Source organism: Gymnogyps californianus, chromosome 15 (assembly GCF_018139145.2).
Source record: "Gymnogyps californianus isolate 813 chromosome 15, ASM1813914v2, whole genome shotgun sequence".
NCBI classification, from domain to species: Eukaryota; Metazoa; Chordata; class Aves; order Accipitriformes; family Cathartidae; genus Gymnogyps; species Gymnogyps californianus.
The window spans coordinates 11,048,370-11,063,579 of NC_059485.1; the positions used below are offsets into that span (position 1 = coordinate 11,048,370).

The window sequence follows — 15,210 nt, forward strand, 5'->3', positions numbered from 1 at the left end:
CAGAGAGAAACAGGGCTATGAACTGTGTTCATTGAAGGTAGAAGGAATCAGTTTATAGAAGGTGGATTTGGGAAGGAGCAACTTGGCCTCTGAAAAACCTTATTCCAAGGGTTCACCATACTTGGCCTTCATTTTGAACAAGACTAAAAAATAGAATGCCTGCATGTTTTTGTACCCAAATGGAGACATATTCCTGAAAGGCCTGTTTCAGCTGTATTGGTTTAAAAAAGGAAAATGGAGAGGTCAAAATGTACTCAGCATGATTATGCAGAAAACAGGAGACAAAAAGCATCAGAAAAAAAGCTGTTCAATTAATTAAGAGGAGACGAATTCCAAAGTCCCTCATGACAGACTAAGCACAAACAGCTGAGAAGAATTTCTGACAGAAACTTGGAGTAGGAATGAAAGTACAAAATCTCAACAAACACAGCCCCTGCATGAGCTTAGTTCACAAAGACCTGTTCTCCCAAAATGGAAGCAAAGTAAAGAAATTCTATAGGATATAAAGAAAATGTTTTCTTTATACATAAAAATATATTAAAAAAAAAAAAAATTTAAAGTTATCCTGCTAGTATTGTCTGCAATTTTTGGCTTCACTTCATAATAAAGAACGTGGGCAAATAAATATTAAAAATCACTATTTTTTTTTCAAGATAACAGGATCTTGAGGAAAAAAGTGACACAGATTTTAACACGTCTCTCATGAGAGAACAACCATTTCTCAGTAGTTGTTTTTAAAACTCAAATTGCAAAACTGGTTGGTAAAGTAAGGCTATCTTGTGTGTCTGAACACACAACTGCTGCTTGTAGAAGATGGATTTTCCTATTAGAAGTCATTGTGTTTGTTGGGGTATATTTAGTTGAGGTATAGCCTAGATGTCCTAAGAAGTGTTGTTCCAGCTCTGTCATCAATGGCTAGCTTCACAGTGTAAAGCACATGAGTCTTCTGAAATCCCAGCCACTAATTTAGATGTTGAAATAGAACCTAAAACCCTTAGAAATTCTAGATCTGAGGAAGGTTGAACACCACTGAAAATGCCTTAGGGACTGTATCCAGCCTCACCCTTTCCCTCTCCTCACACCCTTATCTGGATGTGTGGGAATGAGGAACCATAGCGAAGTCTTGAACTTAGTAGCAGAGTACCTAACATGCTGTGCTACCACTAACAGATGGGCAGGATTATAATTCAGTATTCACTAGATGTTTATCAGACATCAGTCAAAAGAAACTAGAACAACGACTCTGTAAGTATAGTTTTGCCTCTTGTTGCTTTTCGGGGTTGTGGAGTTATTCTAACTGCTTGCAGCATAATTGGCTTTGGTGCAAATTTATTTTCCAAAAATATTAAGCAGGAGATAGGAAGTTATTCTGATGCTACCATGAATTAAAGCCAATAATACTGGTAATTAGAAAGATAAGCCACAAATATATTACACATGCACACATATTTTAAAATTAGTTCTCAAGAGCTCACAAAACAGAAAAAAAAAAAGTAACTATCTTATTTCCACTCTGCAACTCTAGCTGTAAATGCCCCAGTGTTACCCCTTGGATCAGATCAGCTATCCTACTGTGATTTCAGTAATTCAAGAGGGGAATCGTGAACAAGCCTTATGCCCTGAGTATGTACTTAAATCCAACACAAGAATTAGTGTGATAAGCAGTAGTCTAGTCTGACCTCTTACAGAACAGTCACAGATTCTCCTTCACATCCCACTCAACATGTGCTTGAACCAGAGAAAATATTTTTGAAAGCTATCCAAAATTATGCAATGTTTTCAAAAGAATAAAAAATGTAAGCAAGGCACCACAAGTTTGAAAGTGTAGGGAAATAAATATAGAAACCATAAGATATTAGTTTGCAACTTGTCTGCAAACTTGGAGATGTAACTAGAATAATACAGAGATGTAAGGAGTGGTTTAGTTTATCTTCATAGCAGTACATGCGCTGTGAACATAGTGTAAGGTGATTAATTCTCATGGGCATCTCAAACTGGAAGGAGGATTGGCAAGAGCTGGATTAAGGGAACTTTGAGAGGGAAGTCCAGACTGGGCAGTTGAAATGGGAAGAAATTTGAAGGTGAGGATATAGAGAACTGACTATGGAGACACTGTGGTGCTGGAAGAGATTAAGAGCCAATTCTAGAGTGGTAGGCATGGTCTTCCAAGGAGAAGGAACTGAAGTCAATCCATACTTTATGCAGGTTCACCTGTGCACTATTAAGGAATGGTATCACTTTTGCATCGAATCTCCAGCTTTTCTAAACCTCCCTTCTTAACAGGTAAAGACTAAGTTAGTTCCTTTGACAGCTGCCAATTTCCTTTATATAGGTGAGTCCATAGGTCTCATAAACCCAACACAGCTGCAGTATACCACTCACTTTGGTCCCCTCTGAAGAGTATGCATTTTCAAAGCAGGCTTTGAGGGAAAAGGCACAATTAGAACACCATATTTCCCAGAAATCCTGAAATAGTAGAGCACAGGTTTGAGGACGCTCTGGAAATACAAGCTTCTGAAGAGGCCACAGGTCAGGATTCCCACCTCACACCTTCACCATTGTGATCCTCACAAACCACCAACCTGTTTGTGTCTGAATTTCTCTTCTAATATTGTGGATAACTGTTTGGCCTACCTGGCAGCAGCTATGCTGAAGGATAATTAATTATTTTTCATAAAATGGTTTGAGCTCCTGGGATGTAAACCACTTGGGAAAGAATATGTTAACATTATTAAGCCTGTGAGTAAAGTTCTAGCTCTGTCCCAGTGAGGAATGACACCTTTAGTGCTTTGAGACATGATTCTGAATGGCTTCACACAGAAGTCTCTTACCTTTTCATAAAAGAAAGAAGAAATGTTTCATTTTATTTAAAGCAGGCATGCATTAGTCAACTACCTTTTAGCATATATTGTTAATAAGCTCTGTTTCTGGTAATGAGCCAAAATTCATAAAGCAAAAGTGGAGACAACACTGAGATTAGTCACAGCCAATGACAGGATGAAACTATTTTGTCTGCTCTGCAATCTCCAGGATAATTTTCAGTGACAAAGAAACAAGTAAAATATTATTACTGTATGCACAAAAAGATATTAGCATGAAAATAATGACTATATAGAAATAAAATTATCAAGCTATTACATATAATGAGAGGGACTAAAGAGGTAAACCTGAAGCTATTTATGCATATTTTTGCTTCAATTTAAATGCAGACTGGTATAGTTAAACTGGGTATTAACTTAATGATCACATTTCATCCTCAGTGTGCCAGCCAGAAATGGAACATTAGCCACCTGTGATGAAAAGCAACAAAAAAATAAAATGCCTATTAAGTGAGTAAGTGCAAAGAAAACTTTAAAAGAAGCCTGAAGTGATACAATGAGAAATGGGAGAATGTATTACACCTGGTGTCAATAGTTTCAGACAAATTGTAAGGAAAAAGTAATTATCAGCAAAAACCCTGCTGCTGTCACTTGATGCGAGCATATTGTTCATTGAGAAGCTCATTGTGCTCTAGGACCATTAGCTGGTTTAATTCTAATTTGGGGGTTTTGTTGTCATCATCTTTGTAAAACACAGAGGCATGGAGAAGGTGAGGTGTATCAGTAACACAAAGGGTCCCAAACTTATGCTGTACGAATCCAAAACTATGTCATTGTTATTCTGGTGGTATCCACATACTGAACAGCAACCAGACCTCTACTCCATGAACACCTAAAGCAGTATGCAGGCAATTTGCAGTCTAGAGGCAGCAAGAGCTGAGTGATGAGTTGCTTATGGATACATAGCAAGTCTGTGGCAGAGGCAGTACAAGGTCTGCTGGATCACGGTGTCTCTTCAGGACATCGTTTATCCTTTTTCTTGCTTGTGAATCTGTTGCTGTTGGAAACTATCATTCACTCAGCCTTGAAGAGTCATCTCAGTCATTTAGCAACAGAATTGCTCCAGCACAGGTAAGGGTAATGGCCCAGCTACTCTGCCACTTCTTTTTCATCTTTGACATGGATAAACCATCTTAAATGAGACTCTGTGTTTGTTCAATCCATGACTGTTGAGAGCTCTTTAAAGGACTGCAGTACAAATCAGCTGCATGGCTTCTCTAATGTGGACACCACTCAGCAACAAACCTGGCTGCTCAGCCCACTCCATTACGGTGCTTCAGTTAAAAATTATTTTAAGTCATTGTTGTCCTGGATTGGATTTAAACTGAGCAATTTGAGGCCTATTTCCACTCCCTTAACTTGTCCAATAATAAGATAATCCTTGTTAAAACAGTTAATGGCTAAGTTTTGTTCCAAATCTGAGTCAGCACTTTTGGGGCTTTCTCAAGAATTCAGTGAAATCCTCAAATTAATCCTTTTTCACTGAAGTATATTAAATGCTAATAGAGCACGGTGCAGCAAGTGCATTCTTAATGCTGTTTCAGGTATCAAAATCAAGACTTTCAAGACCACTATTAGTTGATGAGCCAAAGCAGAAGTAAGCAGGAGGCACAGGTTAGAGACAGATGAAGAGAGAACCAGATGGTGCAACTTAAAAACAGCACACTTGGTGGAAATTTAAATAGTTGCATAATGCAGAAAAGTAAATTGTTATAGTACAAAATATTCCAGATAAAAAATGTTCATGTGAAAAGAATGAGATGGTTCCTGTAGTTTGTCACTAGCTTGTCACCTGGAGGCATGAATGACTAGTCTTGTAACCAGGCCTTTTACTATACCTTTTCCTGTTGCCTCAAATGTATTCAGAGGTCCAGAGTTGGGTTTTTTTTCTCTTTGATTTAACCCATCTGGAGCAGGATGCAGTGGCCAATAACTAACCTGTGCAGAAAAAAACTACATCTAATTGCTTATTCCTAATCTAGCCTGCTGCAGCATTCTATTATTGTGAATCCTAACAATGATTGAATTTGGCATGTGTGTGGAATGGTATTTATTCAATGTTTTATGCTGGAATTACCATATAAATATAGCTAATAGCTAAACACAATACAAACAGCTGCAATATATTTTGTTCCTGGCTTCCCTAACAGGCAGGCAACATTGTGCAATTTAAAATGGGTAGACTGGGAGAAAGGGGGAGGGTGGCATAGGGTAGTACCAGTGTGGAAGTGACCGGACTGTCATGGTGCTGACCGCATCCCACCACTCCTGCTGGTTTGACAGCCTGGGCTCAGGATTGGTTTGAACATGGTACGGGTGACCAGCTTTGAGAAGCCTCAGCAGGGGCTCCCTGTCCTTTCCCCCTCCTTTTGCTCAGAAGCAGATTTCAAGCTGAGACTCTGGCCCTTGGCCTTGCATCTCCCCCAGGAACCTGGACCTGACTTCCCACTTGACCTTGGGCCTGCCTTGTACTAGGGATTTGCCTGGAGATCTGGACTGTGGCTGACCCTGGTTGTCACCAGACCTGCTCTGCTTTCCTTGCTCAGGTACCATTGGGCTGTGCCGTTGCCAGTGAGTACGCTGTCCCTGCCCCTGCCTGCCTTGTTAGGACTCTCAGCACAGGGCTTGCCTACCCTTTCGGAGCTGCCAGCCCTTCTTGTACCCAACACTGATCCTCCACCTACAGTTATTAATGGAAATACTCCTCGTGACTGCAATGAACCTTGGACAAAGGCTCACTTCACAAGGGTTTCCCTTTCTTACTTTTGATGATTTCTGGAGAAATTCCAAAGGAATGTGCATATACAAATATAAACTGTGGGAACTGGTACCAGATCACTGCACATCTGTTTCAAACAGCAGTGCACAGGCGTATTACCTGCTTCTAAGTGCATTACATAAACTCAGTGCTTCACATTCTCTCTTTCCATGAACAACGTTATGAATATTTTTGTACTGCTTGTGAGTTCCAATGCCTCTGAGATAGAGGCCACTCTACATGCATCCCAGGAATCAGTCCTCATCCTGCTGCAGAGTACAGTCCACAGTCCATGCCAGTGGGTTATTTTAGAAAATGCTGTATCCTCCTCTTCTCCCTCAAGGCAATCTCTTCCCTCTGCTTGTCAGTTGGCCCTCCTGTTTCATCTCTTGGACTGAAAACAGACTGGTGATGACAGCCAATTTAGTAAAAGTTGGAATCATGCTGCTGGTTGTATCAGGCCTCAGTAACCAGCTAATAGTCTACACTGAGGAAACAGGAGGGCACATACCTGACAAGTTTTAACACTGGGGAAAAAGTAATCTCTAAAGACAATAGTAGTGTGCAGAGGCTATTACTGGAGGAGCAAAAAACTAATGTTCTACTCCCCTTAGATGTGCTAAAGTTCTCAGAATCACTTTGCTTCCACTGTCATCAATAGCACTGAATACTGGAGATTACATAGCTGAACTTTGCTTCTAGGAGGAAGCTGAAATTTTTTTCTTCTCTTACTGTGCCTGTTACAGCTTTTGAATCCCTATTAATACTTCTCCATGGGTTGAGCAACACAGTTATTTATTTTGGAATCACTGGCATGTAGAGCCATGAAATGCAATTTGAGCTGACACAAACCGAGCACATATCCTTCACAGGTGGCTAGATGTGCTTTGTCCCTGCAAGTAATGGTGGCCAGAAACTTTCTGACAAAACTGAGTCTGCTAGAAAACGCCAGAGAAGTGGCATTCAGAGTATTTGGGGGATAACATCTTGGATTCAGTACATTTACTATGAAGTCAAAAGGAATGCCTCTGTCCAAAGAGCCTGGTTTCCTATCAGTGCATGAGGATCCAGAGCAGCCTTGCAGTTCTGGAGATATTAAATTCTCCATAAAGCCCTGGAAGCAGAAGTTTCAACTGCAGTGCAGCTCCCAGGCGCACAGGAGGCAATCTTGGAGCCCCGAAATACTGGCTTAAACTAGCCATCAAAGCTTCCAATATTTTTGCCAGACAGCAGAGCACCTAGAAATCCCAAAGCTGGTTTTTCACATGCTCTGGGTTGAGGGGACAGGAAAGTGTGAATTTGTCTTGTGGAGATGATTAGCTCTACAGGTCCCTTCTCCTAATCCAAGGCTCACTGAAGTCAACAGGAGTCTTCCACTTCAGCCTATTTTTTTTTCCTTTTTTTTTTCTATGTGTCATATATAACTTGCCCTTCCAGGCATGCAGCTATTTTTGCCTTTGAAGGAGAAGAATAAGTTTGACAAAGTCTTGAAAGTTCAGACTTGGCTTTTCAGAAATCTGTAGAAATCTGTTGGTATTCTCTAAAACTGACTAACAACCTGATGAATTTTGTGGAGCTGGGCTGTGATATGCTAGCCTTTGGTCAATGCTGAGGGAAAAAAGAATGCCAGAAAAAAGCAAAATAGTAAGACAGAACTGACATTCATAATTTTGTTGAATTCAACAGAATTTGAATGAGTCTTTGAACCACCACATGGTAACAAAAAAACCTGATTGCTAAAAACAACCAGAGATCATTCTGTTTGCCATATCATTTCCTTCCAAGGTATATTAAATCATCTGATGTGACTGGAGATGGCTCTGTTCAAACAGTCAGCTGTGGTCTGAGTGCAATAGCACGATTATAATATTGGGATTTATTTTGTCCAGGTCATGAATACTTTTTTTTTTTTTTTAATTATCACAGTTAGATTTACAGTCTAGACGTATTACAACCTGAGTTTCCACTTCAAAAGTGTCTCACACACACTCTGTCATATGACCCCATTTTAAAATTAGATAAGCAGAGAATATAAAAAGCACTGTGTGCAATTGCCCACTGCACTTCCAGAATCACTGCCCTGTCTGTTCCATATCTCAGAGCCTCTTGTTATAAAAAGATTCTTTTAGTTGCTTATCCTGTACATTCTTATTCTTATCTTCAAGCTTTGACCTTTTATTTTTCATTATTTACCTTTGCAAAAAGACTGTTGGCAGCAGTCTATTCTTTTCCATTTCAGGCTTTTGTACACTGTGGTCTCACTGAGATTTCTCTTGAAATATAAACGCCAGATTCACAGTGTTGAATATTAACTCCTTCCTCTAACTCTCAAAGTCCTTTTGGTTTCTATGGTATCATACTCAAAGTATTGCACACAATGACTCCTTTCACATCTGATGTAAGAAAGTGCCTGTACAGGCCCAGTGCCCAAATGAGATTCTTAGTTGCTTTCCATCTTTTATGCTGTACTTCTGTAGATCAAGTAGTATTGCACTGAAGAAAGGCTAGTTTAAAAACTGAACCTGAAAGAGATCCTGCTTTGAGTTTTCTAATTCAACTACATATTCCCAAGCAGAAATAGACATTCAGGCAGTAAAAGTGATTGCTAATTAAGGATGGTCTTCAGTACTTTGCTAACTAGAAGTTTTATGGTTAAATGATGGTTCCAACTTTCTAATTTAGGGACCATTTTCTGCCCTTGTTCCCTATTTAAAGATATATATCAGCACAAGTCCATAATTAGAAGATCTATAAAGATCTTGCCTCTCAAAAAAAGCATCAATTAAATTGTCTTGTTTGTTATTCTGAGAAATTTATAAGCGGTAATTATTCTTGGCTTTGTCTTTTGTCAGTTTATGACAGTTCCAATTTCCTAAGTGGGTAATTACGCAACCCTTTAATCTTACACTTCCCCCGGGAAAAAGATCTCTCTAGTCTTAAGAAACTGCTCTGTGCATAGAAGACTTCATTTTGGTTGTAATGATATCCTGAAAAAATCACCTCTCAACAGTTGTTCATCCTTCTCTGACAATGAAGACCGTGTGAATCTGCACCAGTCTGGAGTTCTGGTAGAAATCTAATGCGATGCACAGGACTTAATGTGATATTCAGACTTAATGTATCTTAAAATCTATGCTGCCACCCTGTATTTGGATGATAAATTCCATTTGTTCTATCTTGCACTTAAGCTTTCAGATTTCAGCATTCTCCTGACTTTTGATGCTGTCAAAATTGTGGCACTCCTCTACTTGTGAAGACGGAGATTTTGGTTAGCTAAGTGGAAAGGATCAAGGACAGGGGAAAGGATTATTTGTTATATGATAATAGCTGGTGTAAAATTAAGTAGAGGTAAAGAATAAGCTTAAACTGGAAACTAGTAACTATCCAAAGCAATAATATTGTGAAGCAGTCTTTCAAGTAGGATATTGGAGCAAAGGAACCAAACGTGTTTTAAACTAAGATCAGAACATATGGATCTTTAAAGGGTCTGGCCTCACTTTGTGGGGAAAAAACCCCAGACAGGTCCTGCGAATAAGCTCAGGTATTGTATGATTGTCTGCAGTTGCAGGAGGGTGGCCTCAGGAAGTAGAAAAGATTAATTTGACCATTATCTGGGGCTTTACTCTTTAAGGTAGGATTTAGCTTTTTGAGGCCCAGTGTCCTCTGCAGTCAGACATTGCCCACACAAACATTCCAGACTCTTTCTCCATGTATGAAGTCATAAGGATCCATCCCATCAAATTAAACTATCACTTCAAGATAGTACACCATCTCTGCTTTCATAGTCTTCCATCTGGATCTAAGGGTGTTTGCTTATGCAAGGAACTGACTCAGTACAATAGGACAATTTGCTACCTAATTATCTGTAACTAGAATAATTTCTTTTCTAGCTGTAAATTTGTATATGATTTGGTGCTGTTTTATAGCACTATCATTATGATTTACATGTAGGTTTTTTCTACTACTGAGAGTTCTACTGGTTTTCTCTATTTTTATATCATGTCTTTGATCTGTGACTCACAATACCCTGGATAGTCCCCTAAACAGTGAATTTTAGGGGGAGAGGGAAGACTTTTCCTCAGTAGTACTCCCTCTAGCAGCAGTTTAAAAGCTAATACAAACCATATTTACAGATCAGGAAACAGAATTTCAGCACTCACAGCAATAAATGCCTAAGGAGTCAGAACCTAATATTCAACTAAACGTTTCTTTGAAAATATAAGATAAACATAACTTCCTATGCAAGTCTTCTCGTAAACAATGAAATAAAAGCCCCAGGCTTGATTTGATTGTGCCGTAATGTTAAGTCAAAAATACAGATTTTTTTTTTAATGTGATTGAAATTTGCAGGAAGTGCTTCTGATGTAAATAAATTCAGGGTATGCAGAAGTATGTCCACTAACATAAATTACCCTAATGACACTCACAGATTGGGTCTTGAAAACCCTTAGGGGCTTTGACACTCCAATTATAGGGCTCAACCTTGCTACTTTGAAGTTGATTCCAAGACTCTGTCTAGGCAATTTGCATGCCCCAGCCAATTTCCATTACAGTCAATGATAACAAGGTTGCACACATCTCTTCAGCCTGTTAGAGGGCAAATGCATAAAAATGAGGAAAACAGAATCATGAAAACAGCAAAGGGAGTTTGGAATTAATGTCTTTTTATAAAATCCGTTTTAAACTCAAGTCCCATTGAATTAAGAAACCCCAAAGACATTATTTGTGGATTCACATGTGATTCTCCACTCAGCTGAAACTGAATCCTCTGTTTTAATATAAATTGCATCTCTAAGTTGAGACAGTTTTCAAATATCCAGATTCTAAATTTGGCAGGTTTAACTTTTTTTTCCTTATGGTGGCTGTGATAAGGTCACTACAGCTCACGCCTTCAGATGCAAGCTGGTCTGCAAGTGACTGCTCAGTAGCCAGCTTAGTATCATCTCAGTACAGTTTCTATCACACACCAGACATAAAAATCTAGCAACACAGAGTGTCTTTACTGGTGTCTCAGATATACCGATAGAGTGGAAAAAGGACTTGCTCACATACAGAAATTTTTCAGAGCAATTACAGCACACTGGAAGGGCATCATCATGATTGGTGTGACCATTTCAGACTTCATTTTCCAGCATTCCCAGTGCCTGAACTGAGCCACAAACTCTCTTCAAGACTAGTACAGTCCATTTGCAAAATAGCCTGTGGTATCTCATCCAGCCGTTTCTGTTGTGTATGAAGAAGGATTAAGTGGTTTTGAGTGGGATTTAAAGAAGAGCTGTCCATATAACCAGGTCTGCAGAGAATTATGACATACTTAACAAAGTACTGCAGTTGAATTGTGCAAGAACGTTTTCCAGACTTCCTACTGTTATTTCCAATTTTAAATAAACTCGAGTTTGGGTATCAGTACAACATTCCTTGTTGCCAGATGCTCTGACAACAGGATTTTTCACACATTTGGCTGGTGGCTTTAGGTGAGGTGTGAAAGCAATTTCCCCTAGACCACATTACGTGTCAGTCTGAAACTAAGCAACCTAATTTGTCTTGCTGTAACTGAAATAATGGAGTGGCATTTTTCCACCTCTTTCTAGGAGATATACCACCGTGTATTTCATATCAGTGATTCTCCTATTGACCTAACCTGACAGAAGGGTGCCCTCAATATCCCAGTAGGTCTAAAACCAGAAGCTTCTCCTAATATTCTTTTCTTCTGGTTTCTCTCTCTTTTCTCTCCCCCTAAACACAGATAAATAAATAAATCTCTGCAGATGAGACAAATTAGCTGATCTTGCGTGATATTGTTTCAGCACTCAAGTAAGTGCTGCTTGCAGAAAACCCAGCGATTTAGCTCATTTGTTTGTGAATAACAAGTCATTACTACTGTCCAGCCTGCCTCAGCCTGACCTGGATTTTGTGAGGAGTGGCAGGCAGCTTTGGTGCAGAAGTTGGTTTTCTCTGAGCTTGAGAACAGGGGCACCAGCCAAGGGGCTCTGCATCCAGCTGTGCTCTCTGCTTCCTCCTGGCTCAGGAGACGGTGTGTAGTAAATTGCTGTACATCTTTCCATTTCAACTTGCACCTGCCAAATCTTTCCAGCAGCCAAGGACAGAGTAATGGCCATGCCAGTTCCTCACCCCTCCTCACCTGCCTGTGTTAGGGAAGATATAGGCCCCTAATTTGCTATGCTTTATTCATAAGCAGCTTAGACCCAAGATTTGAGCAGCTTTGGGACGGAAAGGGAGCTGCTTACTTTCTTGAACAAACAGCTGTTTCTTATCACAGTCACAGCTATATCACATATCACAGCCTTAGAGAAGATTTTCTTAATTATATACCCAGCCTGGGAATGTGTCCCATTTAAAATGCTGCCCAGAGAAATTCTCAGTACCAAGGTAATATGTGACCTCATCCCCTCACACTGGGAAATGAAAGAGAATTCTCCCTGTTTTGCAAAAATCAATGTGTGATATACAAAGACTTCGTGCAAAGTTGGAGGTCTCTTATGTGAGAAGCCAGCTTTCTTATGAGGAAGGTCTTAGAAAAACTGTTTTTTTCATGTAAGCCCAGAATCTTATCTCAGTACATCTCCACATTACAAAGCTGGAGGTCTAGATCTTTGACATATACTGAACATACACATCTCTGGGAATCAGCCACCACAAAACCAACAGACCAGACTCCTGTGTTTCTTAAGTGGAAATTCCCTATATGAATTAAACATAAGCTCAAAAAGAGCTAGAAACAGATTTGTCATTCAGTAAAATATTGGGATGCCACCAGCATGAAATCTGTTGTTTTTAAAAATGAATTAAGCTAATTTGTTTCCTTTTTTCTTCCTCTTTCCCCCTCAGGTAATCTTTCCTATTCAATTCTTTGGCTTTACAATGAGATTTTCCTATTTCATTAGGTGTTTATATCTCCCCTGTTGCTATATGAAAACTTCTTGCAACCAGCAAAGAAAATAATATTGACTCTATTCAGGGAAGTGTTATCAGATAGACAGAATAGACAAAACACACTCACTATAACCTGTCTCAGACCACTGTTCGTATATGTTGCTATTAGCAGACTAATAGTAGATCTTACAGAAGTGTGATTTAAGTAAATTCACAGGATTAAATAATGAATTTACCTTTTGTTTGCAATTTTAAGTTCTGTTTATAAATTCTCATTTTTAATGGGAATTTATTTGTTAAAAAAAAGGATAAGTTCCTTTTAATTATTTCCTCAGACGTCACTATGCAAAGGTAATCACCTCCTGCATTAAGCCTTTAGTGATAAGTCTCATTTTTACCGACCTTTCTTCTGAATTGATTATCGCTGACCTAATTTTTGTTGCTGCAGACTAGGTTATAAACTAATACTCAAGTATTGCTGTAAACAGTTCATGCTATTTTATTTGCATCTGTTTGCACAATTTTCAGCTCATTTGCAATATTGATTCATTTAGAAAGATACACATCTCAAAACGACCATCTCCCATGCTGCCTGTTTCTTTATTTGACTCACCAGCAAACACCCATCTTATGCTAGCCAATATCTGATAATGCCCTGGTTTTGCCCACAGAAATGTCATTGCTATCCTGTCTTCTTGGATAGCATACAGAAAACTGTCTCTACTGTTTGTAGAAGAGCACTTTCCATAGTACCTAGAAACTGATGAGAATTCTGATCATCTGTTCTAGTAGATATAAAATGGTTTCTAGCTGGGATATTTTGCCTTTCTACCATTCCAGAACAAGGAAGCCTGGGGAAATTATTAAAAGGGTATTCTATGAGAAGGGGTTCTGTTTCCTGTTCCTTGTATATTTTACTCCTGTGAAGGGCAGTGGATGGCCTCCTTATAAACATGCAAATGATTTGACTTCTAAGAAATGTCTTTTCTCCCTTGTGCAGAGTGAATGAAAGCATGCTACAAGGACAATGTTTTCTTTGGTGTAAATACCTATATATGTGGAAGACTCACAGAAGGAGACAGTTTTTTCTTGCTTGCAATACAGTGGTGTAACACCTTCCCAGCATGAAAATAGTTACATTAGATTTACTCTGGTGTGACTAGCCACATAATTTTAAAACAATGAAATTAAGTGCTATGATTTTCTTCACTATAAGAAATTATTACCAAGGTATTTTATATCCAGACTATTCACATAAAAGGTAAACACAATAAAATTTCTTAACAATTACTGAGGAAAAACTCACATCAGCAATTATGAAATCACTGCAACAAAATAAAACTAGGAAGATGCTTGAAAAAATGCTTTGCCTGGCTAAGATTCCTGTTGGAAGAGCTCTCGTACATGCTCTTTATTTTTGATAGGGAATTAGTCTTAAGTTTCAGCACCCTTGCATTATACCTCTGCCAAACAGACACAACTTGAACTACACAAACTCACAGTGCTTTATATGCATTAGGTGTGGTCTGTCCAGTCCTCAAATCACTGCAGTTTTGCATATACAAACCCTAGAGTAAGAGTGCTGTGGTTTGAGTCATAGTTGGTTTTTTTTCTTTGGAATACTTAGGAGATGAGGCATACTTAGGAGATGAGGCAAAGAGAGCTGCAGTAAAGAGAGGAGGAATCAAGGAGAGTGGATGAATTAAGCTCAGTCATTCATCCTAGCACACCGTGTCTGTATATCAAAGACAAGAATTGAATGTAGTGGAAAATGTTGCTGGAGCCAGTACAAGAGCTCTGGCACTCATCTGGATCAGAACCCCATGGTAGTATATGGAAATAATTTCATAAAATGTAGCCAAGCCTTGAAATAGGCCTTAATATTCCTCTCCTCCCCCAATTATAATCCTAGTACCACTGTTACATCGCTATTGAATACTTTGTTCACTTTATAAATACAGAAATAAAAAGGACCATGCTGGTCACTGACCGCCCTCCAGGTACCTCAGTGCTTCTCACACCACAAGCACCAGTCCCTTTGTCCTCTCTCTAGTGACCTCCAGTGCCTCAGACACACAGAAAAAATACAGAAATCAAACTGCATTAGTTACCTATTTCTAGAGGTCTGATTTGTGAGAACAGGGGCTATCTTTTCTAGTATCTCTCTGATTATCTTAAAGCTAGTGCAAAAGAGACAAGAGTTGCTAGTACCTAAAGTACCTAGCTCTCAGTATCTGTTCTTTAATGCCTTCACAACGGGGGTGGGGGGTGTGCACACACAGGACAGAGGGACAGGGGAACAGACTGCTTAAAATAGTATTTGATTTTTAAAAATAAATCTGTGTGAGATGAAAACTTGGTTTACATTCAAATAAATCATGATACTGACAATGTAGTTACCATTGGTTTTTTGCATATTCCTGTCACCTTTTCCCATCATGTTATGAATTGAAAATACAACCTTATGCACTTTAAACAGCAGTTTGTCCTTCAGAGAATGGGGAGAATATGCAGCTATATGCAGCCTGCTGGGAAAGTTTGCACAGTGTATATCATCTGACAGCTGTTCCTATGAGAAAATGGATCCAAAATGAGACACAAAAAATGAGGGAAAATTGCCTTTAAAGGTCTGACCCAAAAGCCCTCATTGTCAGTTTTATTCAGTGGCACTGGGTTAGA

General features: G+C 39.1%; 1 protein-coding gene across 1 annotated transcript in view; it reads right to left on the bottom strand.

Moving 5' to 3' along the window:
• Positions 1-15,210, bottom strand: part of BMERB1 (bMERB domain containing 1) — a 55,108-nt gene that overhangs the window by 29,105 nt on the left and 10,793 nt on the right. The window lies entirely within an intron of this gene.